The sequence below is a fragment of the Phyllopteryx taeniolatus genome, chromosome 1 (genome assembly GCF_024500385.1).
Source record: "Phyllopteryx taeniolatus isolate TA_2022b chromosome 1, UOR_Ptae_1.2, whole genome shotgun sequence".
NCBI lineage: Eukaryota > Metazoa > Chordata > Actinopteri > Syngnathiformes > Syngnathidae > Phyllopteryx > Phyllopteryx taeniolatus.
The window spans coordinates 8,000,473-8,018,361 of NC_084502.1; the positions used below are offsets into that span (position 1 = coordinate 8,000,473).

Here is a 17,889-nt window from a genome sequence, read left to right on the forward strand (position 1 = left end):
GATATATATATATGCTTGGTTTGCTCTCGGACGTCTGCGCTCCAGTGCGGCCCCATTTCACAACGTTGCACTATTGGAAATAAAAGAATGTGGCTGGATTTCCAGAAATGTTCGACTCCCCCTGCAAAGTCTCACCTCTCCACGCCTCCGCCCGCTGGCCACAGCATTAGGCACACCCGCACCGCACCGTCTCGTGTGATCCAGTGCAAAAAAAGCTGCATTAAAGAAAGATAACCGACTGCGTACTGAAATAATAATGCTGACTCCCCATTTGACGCCGTCAGTACGTAAATGATTTAACAACCTGTTCCTAATATTGGAATACCTCGCACGGGAGCCAAAATATTAGTAACACGTCCGGGTGTGATGGAGTGCAAGCGACTTTAAGTGGCAGATGTGGTTGAGATCACAGGTGGCAAACTCAAGGCCTGTGGGCCAAATCTGTCCCTTCATGTCATTTTGGAAAGCTTGGCACATTTCCCCCCCCCCCCCTTGACCTCAAAACTAGTTGCCCACCATAAACATTCTAATGATGGAATTCTGGGGGTAATTATGCAATATGATGGGGTGACTATTAGGGTTCTTGGTTTCTGGTTCTGGATTCTGGTCAGTAAAGAAACGCTCCGCAGTCCGATGCTCAGCTTCTGGCTCGCGCACGACATGGCGTTAACATTTCATTTTCAATGTCCTTAATTCTGTTCCTTTTTACACCAAAGATAGGCAGCATTTTGTTGCCTTGCTGCGCCAAATGTGAACCTGCAAGGTTAGCTGCCACAATGGGCGTGCGCGAGCTTGCGCGCGCGCACGCGTGTGCGTGTTTCTGACGCTCATTTCATTTTTGCTCGTCTTGTGCCTCTCCAGAGTGAACTTGTGAGGGTGTGTGATATCAGACGGTGGCGTAAGTGTACTGAACATCACCTGAGCATGCAAAGCGTTGCACAGTGACATCATGGTTCTGATATACTCCCTTGTTATACTCGCAGTAGTGAACTCCAAGTGAGTCAGGATCCGACTCTGACGCTGCGTCTGCTTCTGGCTGCCCGTAACCTAATTACCTAATTTAGTCCCGGAGTCTTTATTATTAATTTGGTCCCACTCCTTTCGAGTAGTCTGTGTGTTAGGTACATTCTGAGTTCAAATCTCAAAAAGGGAGCTTCGAGGACGCCGTCTGTGGTCCCTGAAACACAAAATCAAGATCTTAAGCTTTAATGAAGCCTAATTAATGTTTTTGGAACCTTTTCTCATGAGAATTTAGTAGGAGCAGCACTGAAATTAGAAAAAAAAAAAAAAAAGATAAATAATACATGAAATAATATTAAATACAATTTATTTTTGGCTTAGCTGAAAAAACATTTATTCTATACTGGAGAAGGTTGGTCCGAAGCTATTCGCCCTTAAAATTGCAATGTTCGTAATTGATGTATATTTGATACTGTACTGCAATATTTATTGATTTATGTATATTTTATATTGTACTGCAATGCTGCAGAAGAGCCCGACCGGGGACTGGAGTTGAGAATTGGCACGGACTCTAAACTCTGTAGGCATCACATCAGCTGCAAGCTTGCAACTCTGTCAGATTGCGTTTTCCCGCTCAAAAAAAAAATCCATAAATACAATGAATACCCGAACATATAATCATTGTAATTATGGCATATTTATGGCAGTTTTGTGGGAAAATGTAACATGCTTGCAGAGTTTTGGAGCGGGGTGACTCAATGAATCGATTATTCTTTAGGGGCGGAGAAAATCTCTCTGCAGCTTCACTTTCCACAGCTGACGTCATGTCGTTGGTCTTTCGGATGCAAAGAAATGGTGACCGAATCGGTTTCTTTACCGCATGTTATCGACAACAAGTGCTGACTTTGTGGCATTAACGTTTCCATCTACGATGTTTATCGCTCGAGTGTTTATTATGATTCACGTGTAGTTTGGAAGACCATCAACACTCAGTTTCTTGGACTGCCCTGAGAATGACACAAGTTCAATATTGGCTCCTCGCCACCTTGCCTAGCAGGAACCTGCCTCGTTTGGACCAAAGCACCAACTGCTTCAGATTTGGTGCGTCTGTTGAAGGAGGAGCGGGGTCGGCGCTCTCCGCTGACAGTCGACCACGCAGAGCGGCTTCGGACTCGATAAAGCCGCGCTCGCGTGCGCTCCCCGCAACACGTCGAGGGATGCCATAGATGGGACGTTTTCAGATTTGACATTTAAACGCAGTGTGGGCTGCCGCGGTGGCAGCTGGCTCACTGCGCTCTTCTACTTTTGAGCTGAGATTGAAACCCACATGGCATTGCAAAACACCAGTTAAAAGTCGGAATTAGAACAAGATGTTAGGAAGACGTTATTTAAATTGAAACCTTTATCACCCAGTCTGAGTTGGCCGGTTCATCCCATTTAAATGTAGGCTAAAGAGGTTAGGATAAAGGACAGGATGGCCCTGGATTGAGACGTTAGTGGTGGAGCCAAGTTGAGCTAACCTCTGCAGACCTCTCATCTTGGGGCCCCGATTGCACAACATTGGTTTTCAACTCAAAACAAACAAAATGTGTTGTCGTGGTCGGGAATCTCAAACATTTCCAAACGGGTCTCAAAAGCGGCAGTTGTTGCCATTTCTGCGTGATCGCTTCAAACATTTTGTGTAAACGGTGAAACTGTCTACAAGGACATTACAGCGTCATCACTTTTCAGGTCCACATTGATGGTAACGTTTTGACATAGACGTCATCTTAGGAAAAACCTTTCAGAAACTCCAAGCGGAAATATCCCCGTTATCGAGTAGGTCGTTGTCATCTAAATGTAAGTTGTGTACGCTTAACGTAAAAAAAGTCGGACTCGAAATTGCGTTCAAAGTCCAAAACGTACAACCGGCAACGTGAACGCCATTGTGCCAAATGCCTGCAACAACAAAAGCATCCCAGAACAATAGCAAGGCCTGACACTAAACACTATTTTACACCGTAATATCGCTAAATAAACAATATTACCTGCTTTCTCTTCTAAATGTTATGAAGCCTAAAAATATGGTGGTAGAGAACCACAGCATTAGTAATATGTGTATTATATTGTCATTTACATCCTATGCAATTGCATCGACTTAACTTCTTGCTTCCTCCGTCTTTTTTTTTTTTTTTAAACTTTTCCCTTGTGACAGTAACAACAAATCCCGACTTTAATGTGAAATAAACAGGAAAGAAGTGTGAGGGTGTAAATAAAGTAGCGCAAGAGTGTAAAGGAGCTTTTTAAGTTCTTGCTACGATTTTGCTGGAAGGTCGAGCACATCAAACTGAGCGGCCTGATCGAAATAGTTTCTCTTGTAAGAGGAGACGGCGTGTGCCGACGTGACAGCTAAGTGCAAGACCGTTTTACTCACTTCCTAAACACAAATACCTCCCAAGATGAAACCATCCACTTGTAGGGGAACGTTTTGACATGAGGACCTGCTCTGAAGTCACATGAAGGGTGTGTAAACTGCTTGACACATTTCCTTGTTTTTCGGTGTGTTCGGATAATTCCGCTGTTGTTTAGTCGGCGATGAAAATATATATTTTTTTTCATCTGCGGAGCATACAGCTTGTGCTGCGTCGTCCCAAAGGATCAATTTAGGCCTCGTGCTGCTGTGCAGTCTGAACAGTTGAGGCAGCGGAATAATCAGTGCAGCGAGCGCGCGCGCGCGCGTGCGTGTGTGTGTGAATGCTTGCGGAAACTACAGTACAGTATAGCGGGATACAATACAAGTTGTCTTTATAATTACTGCCCCGCTACATAATCCTTGACATTTCTTGGAAACACACACTTGGCCATCCCATTCTGCCTTTAATAATGTTAGTTTTCGTTGACACGCAAGTATTAACAATACGTTTATTATTGTGGCTATACTTCGTACAAATGCACTGCAGTATACTGAGAGCTGGGTCTTGTTCGTAGCGGTCTTAATGTTGTGGCTGTTTCAATTTTCATGTTTCTTTTCTCTATCAAGGCAACAATCGTAGTCCTATTTAACATGAGGTTAGGTTGTAACTTTATTGATCCCCGAGGGAATAATCTAATGTTGAATTACTTCCGATCCAAGATAAGGTCACTAGGGCTTATTTATCCATGTCAGAGCAAGAACCCTACTTATTTTAAAGGATAGCTGATCGCTGATATTTACGGTAGCCGAGGTCATACAGCCAATGTTATACTTCATCTTAAGTTTTATTGGTCTTTTTGTCTGCGGCTGAGAAGAGAACCTGAAGTAATAATCTTTTAAGATGCATAAAACACCGCAACATCATTACATTTCACTTAGCAATGAGTATTTTTTTTTACCGTATTGCAAACTAATAATAGGTGGATTGTTTTGAAAAACGTCAACACGTTTAATGTGATAATTTCAACAGCAACGTGCATGCGTCTGTATACGTCTGTCCTCTCTTCTTTATCGTCAAGCACAGGAATCCAAAAAAGTGAACGGAGAAGGCAGCAGTACGACAAAGGGCCAACGTCGTTGAGGGAAACAAATGAGGTGAGAGATGAGGAAAAATGTGAGAAAGTGAAGGAAATGAGATAGGAGATGAGGGGGGGGGGGGGGGGGAGCATCTGTAAGCAGTGAGGCAAAGATGAGTGCGCTAAGAGGAGGGGAAGGAAGCACAGCGACAGTGAGCTTTGTTGAGTTAAGACTGCACAAACCCCTTCTTGTTCCTCTTCTTGTTGCGATAAGGAGCTCTCGGGAAAGGGAGGACAAAAAGGTGAGGTGCAATGGAAAGGTTGACATTGGACGTGCATGCGTGATGACATCAAGTCCGCCTCCACAACACTGAAAGGAACGTTTATAGAACGTTTACTACGTGGTGTGCATCAAACATTTGCAACATTAAGCTACTAAGATAAGTAACAACTCTCGAGATAAGTTTTGTTCATGTTTTGGACAAAAAAGAACCCCCCCCTTCACCCCCATTATTATCATCATTGTCATTATTGTGAATATTATCATTAATATACTCAACGATTGTGAAATCCTGGCAATTTCAGAACTAAAATGATCATACAGACAATTGATGGCATAAAATACTATCCTTTTGACTTGATGTTTTTATTCCCAGTATTGTCGTCATTGTACTAAGTGTGTCAAACTCATTGTTGTCACAGGTCACATTGTAGTTACGGTTTTCCTTACATGGCTCTTGACTCGTGTGAAACCCTATGTTTAAGTGCCTCATATTATTACATTGAAACAACAAATGGTTGATTAACTAATTTTGAAATCAGAAGTCAAAGATAATAGTTTGCTCAACTATTGTTCATATTACTGTAAAAACAGTTTTTTTTTTACAAAAACCTTTTTGGAATATCTCAATACTATTTTTCATTATGTACAACCCGCGGCACGGTGGACGACTGGTTAGAGCGTTTGCCTCACAGTTTTCAGGACCAGGGTTCAATCCCCGGCCCCACTTGTGGGGAGTTTGCATGTTCTCCCCGTGCCTGTGTGGGAAACTCTGGTTTCCTCCCTCATCCCAAAAACATGCGTGGTAGGTTAATTGACAACTGTAAATTGCCCGTAGGTGTGAATGTGAGTGCGAATGGTTGTTTGTTTTCAATGGGAGACAGGTCTGGACTGCAGGCAGGCCAGTCTAGTACCCGCACTCTTTTACTACGAAGCCACACTATTGTAACACGTTCAGAATATGGTTTGGCATTGTCTTGCTAAAATAAGCAGGGGTGTCCATGAAAAAGACTTTGCTTGGATGGCAGCATATATTTCTCTAAAATCTGTATGTACCTTTCCGCATTAATGGTGCCTTCACAGATGTGTAAGTTACCCATGCCATTGGTACTAACACAGCCCCATACCTGGCTTTTGAACTTTGCGTCCATAACAGTCCGGATGGTTCTTTTCCTCTTTGGCCCGCAGGACACGACGTCCACAATTTCCCAAAACAATTTGAAATGGGGACTCTTCGGACCACAGAACACTTTTCCACTTTGCATCAGTCCATCTTAGATGAGCTCGGGCCCAGTGAAGTGTTTCTGGGTGTTGTTGATAAATGGCTTTTGCTTTGCATAGTAGAGTTTCAAGCTGCACTTACGGATGTGGAGCCGAACTGTATTTACTGACATTGGTTTTCTGAAGTGTTCCTGAGCCCATGTGGTGATATCCTTTACACATTGATGTCGGTTTTTGATGCAGTGCCGCCTGAGGGATCGAAGGTCACGGGCATTCAATGTTGGTTTTCGGCCTTGCCGCTTACATGCAGTGATTTCTCCAGATTCTCTGAACCTTCTAATGATATTATGGACCGTCGATGATGAAATCGCTAAATTTGTTGCAGTTGTACATTGAGGAACATTGTCGTTAAACTGTTCGACTATTTTCTCGCGCACTTGTTCACAAAGAGGTGAACCTCGCCCCATCTTTGCTTGTGAATGACTGTTAGTCTAACCCACGCTTGGCATACATCCATGTCTATTTCTCCTTCATGGTGTTTAATAAACACAAGTTCTGGGTTATGTATTCAGGGAAGCTCCTTTTCTACCCAATCATGGCACCCACCTGTTCCCAATTAGCCTGTTCACCTGTGGGATGTTCCAAACAGGTGTTTGATGAGCATTCCTCAACTTTCTCAGTTTTTTTTGCCACCTGTCCCAGCTTTTTTGGAACGTGTTGCAGCCATAAAATTCAATGTTTCTAATTATTTTCTAAAAACAATCAAGTTTATCAGTTTGAACATAAAATATCTTGTCTTTGTAGTGTATTCAATTAAATATAGATTGAACATGATTTGCAAATCCTTGTATTTTGTTTTTATTTATGTTTAACACAACGTCAAGAGTATTTGAAATTTTGTCCAGATTTTATTAAGAAGAAGAAGTTGACATACATGATTTGCTTTCGCCAGCCACACAAAACGATGTGGCGGGCCAGATCTGGCCACAAGGCCTTGAGTTTGACAATAGTACTTTAGTTAGTTACTGACTCAGTTAGCAAGCAGGATCAACAAAATGACTCAAAATGACTGTGGCCAGCACTGATCCGATGAGTTTTATTTTAGTTTTATCTCATTATTTTAAATGTATTGAATCCCCCTGTCAATCGTGCATGGATATTAAAAGTTTTATTCCAAGTTACTTCCAATTATTTTTCCTCGCTGAATGGCTCGGAGAAATGTAACATCTCTGCACCCAAGCTGGCTGTACTGAACGACTACAACATCGGTGTCCAGCCAAGACTCTTATCCCTTAATTTCAACCCCAAAAGACCTTGATCAACACAAACGGAGCGAGCGCGAGTGCTTTTCTCACTTTGCAGTCGATGTTGTGTTTTAAACATCTGCGAAAGGCCTCCTGGCACGGGCCCACTTGGCTCAGTGTTGAGGATGAAATAAATGAAGGTATCATAACTGCTGAGTCAGAGAAAACTGTGACCCTCCCTCTGATCATCTCGCACACAAATTGAGGCTCACCTCATTTTGTTGAGTGCTCAAAATGTGTGTGTGTGTGTGTGTGTGTGGGGGTGGGTGGGTGAGAGAGAGAGAGCGAGAGAAAGAGAGGTGACTGTAAGGTTGCATCTGACTTTGAGGAACAGGATTAGCGAACCGTGCGGTGCATCCTCTCATCGCTCATGAAAAGTGGAGCGTGTGGGTTCAGTGTATTGCACAAGGACACACAAGAAGGTGCGCTCACAAACTCCCAGAAGCAGGTGATTTAAGCGTACAGGTTAAGTCAGGTTTTTTTTTTTTGCATATTTAAGACTTTTGTTTTTTGGTCAGAGATGGTGATGGCTCAGGGACAGACTCATATATTGGAACATCTGCGAAAACAAGTAATTCAACAAAAGTCATCTTTCTTCAGAACGTCTGACTTCTATGTGTCCAAGTTGCTCAAATGTAGACACCGCTACACTAGTTGTTGAACATACCTTAATAAACAGACAACTAGCGATCCTCGCGATGAAACAACTTGAAGAGTTCGTGCTGAGCAGCAACTAATGTATGGCCGGGCAGCACGACCGACGACTGGTTAGCACAGCGGAAGACCGCTTAGCACAGCGGATGATCGGTTAGCACGGCAGACCATCGGTTAGCACAGCGGACGAGTGGTTAGGACAGTGGATGATTGGTTAGCAGGACGGACGGCTGGTTAGCACGGCGGACGGCTGGTTAGCACGGCCGACGACTGGTTAGAACGGCGGACGGCTGGTTAGAACAGTGGACGACCGATTAGCACGGCGGTCGACTGGTTAGCACGGCGGACTACCGGTTATATGTGTATATGTATGCTGTAATTCGTTGATCTATCTATCTATCTATCTATCTATCTATCTATCTATCTATCTATCTATCTATCTATCTGTCTATCTGTCTATCTGTCTATCTTATCTTATCTGGCTATCCTAGCTAATCTATCTGTTGATTTTTTTTTTTTTTTTTTTTTAAACATTTGTGTGGCCTCATCCTCAAAGTTCCTGTTCCTCTTTTCGGTATTGTGTGCAATTCTGTCACCTTCAAATTCCCATATGAGAGCAAGGATAAAGTGAAGGATATGGATGATGGAGCACATAAGCGGTGTGCAGTTGATAGTAAATGCTTCCATTTCCCCCCCCCCCGAAGCAAAGCGGAACAGCGCAGGGTCAGAAAAATGATGAAACGTATCCAATGCACCTTGAGGTTTTCGACTTGAAAGTATTGCGACTTGGACGTTAAAATTGGCCCATGTATCACTAACTTTACAAGCTGGTGACGCATGGGGAACCGTTGTGAGGGGACGCGGACATGGCGCTTGCAAATGGTTCAGACATGGAATGGAATGTGTCAAGTTTCGTGGAAGTCCAAACAAAAGCATTTTTTTTTCTTAGTGCGACGAATGCATTCAATAATGTCTGCCTAATGGTGCCTTCTGTGATTTTCTTTTTGTTGTTGTTCCTCTCCCCATTTGTCTTTCTTATTCCTTTCTTCACAGTTATGGAATTGAGTGCTATTATTTGGTGTTGGATTTCCTCTTTTGTTTCTTTATTCTGTTTCCTGCTTTCCCAGTAGTATTTGTCTTATACTCCCTATAACCAACGCAAGAATTGAAAGAATGGGGGGTTTACGTTTTACATTTAGTTTTATTGCTCTCGCTCTTTCTCTTGAGTTGAGCCCATCAGGACTTTTGGTAAGACTTCTGTTTCATGGTAGCACATGTTAAGTAATGGACCTCCATAGGATCCGCGCTGCCATGTCGGATTATTGTTACATATCAGAGCACGAACCCAATAGATTTTGAATACTGTACTGAGGTTTGATTAGTATCCATTAGTGCTCTACCAATCATTTAGAACGGAGCTTCAATCTCTTCAGGAGTATTGAGCTATCTATCTAGAATAAGAAAACTTCTCATGTTCTTGGCACTTCTTTTCGAATCTGCTTCTTCTTTTTGCAAAAAGTGTCGCCCGCCAAAAGAGAAGCTAACCTAATAATTTTTTCGTTGTTGCTGTTTCCAAACGACTTTCATCGGTGGCTGTTCCTTTGCAGCGCGATCATTCTTGATTCGTGATTGGAATCTGACACAATTTGGATAAGGTAGCAACAATGTCAATCTTTCACTGCTTTTTTCTCCAAGTCAGACCAGGAAGGCTTTTGATTTTGGATATGAGACTGAAGAGTTTCAGACTACTTTAACATCCTGTGCTTGTTTGTCCTGCATACAGTATGTGGGTGTTTGTGTGTGCGCAGAGCAGCATCCTGATGTGTGTCTGTAACTTAGTGAAATTGTTGATGTGGCTATAATTGGGGCCAGTGGTTTGATTTTAAGCATTCTTTTTTTCTGGTGAACATGTGGAAAGGGGCGGCACGGTGGGCGACTGGTTAGATCGTCTGCCTCACAGTTCTGAGGAGCGGGGTTCAATCCCCGGCTCCGCCTGTGTGGAGTTTGCATGTTCTCCCCGTGCCTGCGTGGGTTTCTTCGGGGCACTCCGGTTTCCTCCCACATCCCAAAAACTTGCATGGTAGGTTAGTTGAAGTCTCTAAATTGCCCGTAGGTGTGACTGTGAGTGTGAATGGTTGTTTTGTTTGTATGTGCCCTGCGATTGGCTGGCAACCAGTTCAGGGCGTACCCCGCCTCCTGCCCAATGATAGCTGGGATAGGCTCCGGCACTCCCGCGACCCTTGTGAGGAGAAGTGGCTCAGAAAACTGGATGGATGGATGTGGAAACTTGAAAGCGAATTGTTTCAGCACATTTCATTTTTCCTGCTGGACTTGAATGGCTCCAGCAGGAGTTCAAGCCGTGTTTTACTTCAGTAGTGTAGATATACCGTGGACTATCTCAAATTCCATCCATAGCTATTTAAAAGAGTCACTTTTACTGCCACCCAAGCAGTCTTGATTTGGTTTCTGGTGTGAATGTGAGCAATAATGGCTGTTGCTTGTGAAGTGCAAAGTGCACTATAATGACAAGCATTTGTATTTGGCCATGACGCCCAAAGTGAAAATAGAATAAACTTTCAATAGTGCTTTCTAAGTTTCGCATACAGACTTTCCAATTCATGTGTATTCGTATCCATAGAATGCCGTTAGTTGGCGCCCCCCGAGTAGGACACATTACACTGTATGCATCTTTCGGCATTAATGGTGCCTTTACAGTTGTTCAAGTTACCCATGCCAGAAGCTGGCTTTGAAACTTTGGGCCGATAATAGTCTGGAGGGTCCTTTCCCTCTTTGGCCCGGAGGACACGACATCCATGATTTCCAAAAACAATTTGGGACGTGGACCCCTACACACTTTTCCACTTTGCAACGGTCCACCTCAGATGAGCTCGGGCCCAGACAAGCCCGGCGGTGTTTCTGGGTCTTGTTGAAAATATGGCATTCACTTTGCCAAGTAGAGTTTTAACTTGCATTTGTGGATGTAGCAGCAAGCTGTGTTAACTCACAATGGTTTTCTGAAGTGTGACTGAGCCCACATAGCAATATCCTTTCCACAATGATGCCAGTTTCTAATGCAGTGGCGCCTGAGGGATCAAAGGTCACGGGCAGTCAATGTTGGTTTTCGGCCTTGCCACTTTCGTGCAGAGATTTCACCAGATTCTCGGAATCTTTTGCCACGATGGACCATAGATGATGAACTCCCTGAATGCCTTGCCACTGTACATTGAGAAACGTCGTTCTTAAATTGTTGGACAATTTGCTCATGCAGTTGTTCGCCAAGTAGTCAACCTCGTCCATCCTCGCGTGTGAACAACTGAGCCTTTCAGGGAGGCCCAATCATGACACTCACTTGTTTCCAATTAATCTGTTAACCTGCGGAATGTTCCAAACAGGTGTTTTTGGAGCATTCCTCCACTTTCCCAGGCTGGTGTTGCCCCTGTCCCAGCTTTTTTTGGAATATGTTGCAGGCATCAAATTCAAAATGAGAGCATATTTTCAACAACAACAACAACAAAAAAACAATAACGTTCATCTGATTGAACAATAAATATATTGTCTTTGTAGTGTATTCAATTGAATATATTGAAAAGGATTTGCAAATCATTGTATTCTGTTTTTATTTACGTTTTACACAACGTCACCACATCATTGGACGTGGGTTTGTAGAAGGGCTTAAAATGCAGGGAAGGTTAGCGCATGATGTGCATGCATGTCAACCTGTTGTGTACCCTCAAACCTGTGCATGCGTTCTATGCATGAACATGACACATGTAATTGTGTATGTGAATGACCTATAACTACCATGGGGCGGGCGAGCAGGCAGTTCCAGGGGATTACTCATGTGATTCTGTCTGCATGCTGATGCTCAGAAGTGCGAGAGGAAACGTTGCATTGGAGGAAGATGCAGAGCTTCGGAAATGACTATGTACATGGCATGGCAGTTCAAACGGGTAAAAAAGTGATGACGTGCCACTCATTCTGCTATTTAAGAGTGTCTTAGTGACTGGTGCGGTTGTAACTTTGTGCGTAAAACATGCATCGTTGTGTGATGTTGTGACATTTATGCTCCGTGTATGAAGAAAAATAAACCAAATGTACTCTTTGCTTTTATCGAGCTCTGGATATCAATTTTATAGTGATGGGAAAAGTTGTATTACATACATCTCCCTGACAGAAACACTGCCAATAATAGGAAGATTTTATCTTTTCACTTCAACATCTTATCAATCCAAAAAGTTTCCATTTTTCTACGCAACCTTTTTTACATAATTGTCTAAATAGCAATCAATATTGAAAATTGTCCGTCTGTCCGTTCCTGTGTACGATCTGTTTCACTTTCTCCAGCAAACTAGTTGGAACCGTATTCATTTCACAAGCATCAACATGGTGACTCCACGTTGATTGTCTGAGCTGGACTTTCAACACAGACAGCCTGCAGAACTTTCTAACAATCTTGTTTTTTTTGCACTCCATTCGCTCCCCACTTTCATTCTCATGACCATGTTTGGGTTCTGGAAATGATTACTGTGCCAGACGGACCAATCAGATAAGGCAGCAGTGACTGCAATGGGTCATGGGCAAGGGATCGGGGTCAAATTCCTCGCTCCCTGATTAAAACCACCCTTTGCAGTGTTTCATGGTAAACTGTCACAGCTGTGTGGGAGCGCGCGGAACCCAAGTGTTGCATTTGGAGGGTGATGTCACATTTGACTCATTTACTGTGTCGTGTCCTTTACAATTGTTCCACAGAAACACTAAGAAAGGAGGTTTTGGGTGTGTCTTTTCCTATCAATTGTCTGTCACTATTGCATCTTTTTAGCATGGATTATCCTATAGATATTTCGCTGAGTACTCGAGTAAAAAAACGTTAACATTCAGCTCACTCATACATCATGTTATTTGTATATTGCTAATAGCCTCTTAAAAATCACTTACAGACGCTCCTCTTTCTTTTTTGGCAATGTTTTTGACTGGTCTAACAGTGTGCAACGAAAATCAGTGCAGTAAACTTGGACAGTGGCGCAAATTGGTTCTGGGCAGCACAAATAAGCTTTTATGAATATTTGTATTGCCTTGAGGCAGACATTTTTGCGACGACAAATTTTTGTGGTTGACTTAGCTGATTTTTCTATTATTTATTTATCTTTTTTTCAGATTTTCAGGGTTTAATGGATCTCGAGATACTGCGTGTCCAAACATTGGCTGTGGTGCTAAAACCCGCTAAACAAAAGGCTCTTTTAGCCAATCAGGAGACTAAAGAAAGTCATTTCTGGCAAAAGGCATAATGGCTACAATGATTATCAAAGTCAAAATGGACTTCTACAGATCGTGACGTGTTCCTGATTCAATCAAGTTCGTAAAAGAATAAAGAAATGTCTTATATAAGCAGAAATGACTCAACATTCAAATTTTACTCCAAAAAAAAAATGTTGGAAATGGAAAAAAAAATAAAAATAGGTGAGAAAAGAGGCTTACTCTTCACAACAATAATTTTTTATGCATACAAAATGCTAATGTCTATTTGTTTAAATATCATTTTTTAATCAGTGAACGGGCCATGACTTTGCCTCATATGCAGCTGTCATGCTGTCAATGTCAAAAGTGACCTTGGGCAGTTGTAGGCTAAGCATGAACATGTACGGACGTATTTATGTAATTCCTGTTTCAATGTTTCTGGCACTTTCCTTCAGACATGTTTTTTTCCCCACGTTGTGTGGCCAGGAAGGAGCCAGAACAAGGTTGGAGCACACTCCTCCAGTTGACTTCATACACCGTGCTACCTTATACTGTATCAACTTCAGTGCAATTACACACAGAAACATTTCTATGTTGACGATGTGTGTACTTTTAAGCTCTCTTTAAAAGAAACGAGTCTGTGGTGAAAAGCTATATGGACTACAGTGACACATTGAAGGGGATTACCTCTCAAACGCAACGAGTATATCAAGTCTCCCCAAACATCTGGTTCTGCGTGTGTGTGTGTTATCCCGAAAGCTTGGCGCTACCCTACTCCAGAAGTCCTTTAGGGAAATGAATTGGTCTGATGCTGAGAGGGCCCAGATTAACTGATTTTATCACCACAAATGGGACTTGTTTTCAGAATCTTAGGAGATTTCCTTCTCATTTCACTCACTCGCTCGCTCTCGCTCTCTCTCTCAATCACACACACACACACACACAGACACGCACACACCGTTAGCATGCATGAGTGTGATTCTCCCTGTTTACACTCTGTCACCGTTTAACGATGCATCTTTTCAGACAGATGTTGCTAAATCGGCGTGTAACATCTGTCTTAGGCAACGGAAGTCTCTTGGCTATTTTCCCGTCATGCACAGGCGTGAGTCTGTTTCAGGTGGCAGACTTCTTAGGGCCCTAAATTAATGTTAGATAGTAAAGAGATGCACGACATTGCCAGCTTGACCTGACTGAACTTCTCGGTGAAAACTTTACTTCTCACTCAGAATGAGATCTGTTAAGCTTGCGAGAATAGAGTTAAGCAATCTCACACGTCTTTCACAGTTGGGACTGCTACAATTGTGTTTGTGTGTGTATATATATATATATATATATTGTCGCGTATATGGGTTAAATAAAAATGTAATTAATTTAGGAGGAAAGAATGAGCTGGAGGAGACGCCTGCGCCACTTCCGGTTTATTGTAATTTTAAATTACAGCTTTATAAATCAAGCTATTTTCTACATAAGAGGGGCAGCACGTCGCTTTTTATATGGAGAAAATTTACGAGAAGCAACGAGAAACCTTTTTATCAGTCTCGGAATCTGAAGGTTGCTACACTTTAGAAAACTTTTCAGAGGTTTTTTTTTCCTCGAACACAAACGCACACCCAACAATGCAGGTAGTGAATTTTATGGAAAATGTAATGATCTAACATGGGGGGATCGACACGGGAAGAACACAGAAAAACACAAAACAAACATAGTACTGATGAACATTGGCAAAGGAAACTGACTTGTGATGTGAGATTGGTAGAACGAGCATGCGTCCTGCCTGGACCGTTTTGGTATTATTTAGTGGTTTAAAACCAGTGGAATAAAATAACGATTGGATTTAAGATAACGAGACCATACTCCAGCTTTGCGTTGTCCCACGCTCATCCTCTTTAATACCTGTAACGAACGTTTCAAATGTTATGTGGTTGTTGAGAACACTACTATTTTCAATGTGGCATTTGCGTGATGTGGAGTGAAACATTTCATCTGCTTCAGTTGACAACAGATTCGACATTAGACATTCAAGTTTGCAGCAATACAGTCACAGTCATGTAAAGGTCTTCAAATAGTCAGCCCCAGTCAAGTCCGGTACAGACTATGTTTCCTGAACCCGTGTCTGTAGTGCCGTTCCGTCGCCTGTGGGTGTCGCTGTTGCCTGTTCAAACTCCCAAGTGGCGCGGTACCCAACAGAGTGGAGGCGCCTTTGTCGGCGAAATCCTCCGGGCTGGCTGGCGACGGCTAAGTTAATTAACTTCGCGTCCTAGGGCGAACTCTGTATCTTTTGGTCTCTGCTTTGAAGCTCCGGGTGCTTGCAATTCACTTAGCGTCGGCATGCCAAAGCAAATGTCTGTGTCTTGTTTCTGTTGATCATGGCTGTTGATTCATTTAGCGTCTGTATGTGACGTTACGTCTCGCCACTCCGTGGCCGTCTATCTCTGTGGGAAGCGCGATTCTCGCCGGAGACTGGGGTACTAGGTGTCATCTTTTCATGGCGTGTCCGCTACTATATATATATATATATATATATATATATATATATATATATATATATATATATATATATATATATATATATATATATTATTGGTACACACTGTAGATGCTTGATACCAAATAACAGGTCAAGCTCGACCTCTTGAGCGCTGTCAGTCTTACCATGTGACGATCTCCACATCCTGTGGGGTTTTGTCTCCCGGGTTGTAACTGACAGCATGTTTACAGTATTAGATTGCTGCCTTGGAGCAGACATGCTGGGAGACATTCTCAGTCATTCTCTTGGCGTGAGGCGTTTGGATGATCTCATCCCCTCTGACCTTCAGGCTCAGGGGTGTTCCCTCCTCATGCCTGAAGGAAAACCATTTAACAGCAGAAATCCTGCACGAGCTGAAACCTTGTGTGACTAAATATTTGTTAAGCAGCAGTAGGTTTTTGACAATACATGGACGATATGACGTATGATGATGGTTCAGTGCGAGGCGGTATTTATTTATTTTTTCTCGATTGCCCTTGGCATGAACCACAGAAGCCAGGAAACATCAGCATCACCTCTCATGTGTTGCTTTCCCCCATCTGTTCATCAGCAAAAATACAGATTTATGCTCAAATCCTCAGCTCACCTTGTTGCTGTTTTTCTGGACTATGATAGGATGACACAAAAGGGGGCCAAAGTATTAAGACTTGCCTTGTAATTCTTTATCTTACCCAACGTTGTGGGAACAGTTCAGGGAAGGCACTGTTCTTTTCCAGCATGACAATGATCTAGCGCAAAAAGCAAGGTCCAGAAAGGCACTTTTGGATGAGTTTGGTGTGGAAGAACTTGAGAGCCCTGAACTAAACCCTATCAAACAAGTATCAACAAATATTCTTGTGGACGCAATGACAAAATGTGCACAGACCCAATCTCAGATGTTGTGAAAAGTCTTGTCAGAAGAGTGGAAGCTGCGAAAGCTATGAAGGTGAGGTTCAACTTGCGTTTCATTTCCTGTAGGTAAAATGACCAAATGGCCAAATACTTTTGTATCCAAAATGATTAAGAGCTCCTGGGAGATCTCCTTATATTTACCAGGACAGCTAACTTATGCAGTTCATAATTTCTGAAACCCATACAGCCTGCCAAATTCTGGACCACATTCCTGCCCCCCACCCAGCTGAATTATGGCTTTTAAGCATTTCCCTTAAAGTTTAAAACAGCAGTGCGTCAGCTATAGAAAATAAAAAGATGAGATGAATAAGTCTAAATTCTGGCCTGGTTGTTATGATTAAACATTGATTGGCTTCAGAAATCAAATCCACAATAGTTTGCCTGTATCTTGGTTAGTTCACCTATGTTTTATTAAGAGTGACCTAGATAATAAAGGTACCTAAAGAAAGGAATGTTATTACAAGGATAAAGGTGTGTTGATAAGAATGTGCTGCGTTTGTTTACTGCCGTGGACCAAAGTTGAACTCTTGAAGATTTATTGTCTCTACCCCTCCCTGTTATCTTCTTTATTTCTAACCTCACCTTGGCATTCAGAGCCTTGAGCGTCCATCTTATCAAGGTGTTTCATTACAAATAAGATACCGCATTACAGTGGTGGATGAATGTCTTGAATGAATGGAGCGGAACTTGAAATACAGCGGGTAGGGAAAGTATTCAGACCCCCTTAAAATATTCACTCTTTTTTTTAGATTGCAGCCATTTGCAAAAATCATTTTTTTCCCGTATTAATGTACACACAGCACCCCATACTGACAGAAAAAAAACTGAATTGTTGAAATTTTTGAAGATTTATTAAAAAAGAAAAACTGAAATATCACACCGCCATAAGTATTTCGACCCTTTGCTCAGTATTTAGTAGAAGCACCATTTTGAGCTAAGACAGCCATGAGTCTTTTTGGGAATGATGCAACAAGTTCTTCACACTTGGATTTGGGGATCCTCTCCACTTCTGTCAGGTTGGATGGTGAACGTTGGTGGGCAGCCATTTTCAGGTCTTTCCAGAGATGCTCAATTTGGTTTAAGTCAGGGATCTGGCTGGGCCATTCAAAAACAGTCATGGAGCTGTTCTGAAGCCACTCCTTCGGTATTTTAACTGTGTGCTTAGGGTCATTGTCTTGTTTGAAGGTTAAACTTGGGCCCTGTCTGAGGTTCTGAGCACTCTGGAGAAGGTTTTCGTCCAGGATATCCCTGTACTTGGCCGCATTCCTCTTTTCTTCGATTGCAACCAGTCGTCCTGTCCCTGCAGCTGAAAAACACCCCCACAGCATGATGCTGCCACCACCGTG

At 42.6% G+C, this 17,889-nt stretch overlaps 1 protein-coding gene across 4 annotated transcripts in view; it reads left to right on the forward strand.

Annotated features, from left to right (window-relative positions):
• The window catches only part of LOC133475469 (plexin-A1-like), a 231,610-nt gene that overhangs the window by 16,014 nt on the left and 197,707 nt on the right, over window positions 1–17,889 (forward strand). The window contains exon 1 of one of the 4 annotated variants that reach the window (XM_061768384.1): window positions 4,433–4,507. The exons of the other annotated variants lie outside the window; for them this stretch is intronic. The gene's annotated coding sequence lies outside the window, so the exon portion shown is untranslated. Of the gene's footprint in view, window positions 1–4,432; window positions 4,508–17,889 lie in introns of those variants that run through there. 4 annotated transcript variants of the gene reach the window in all.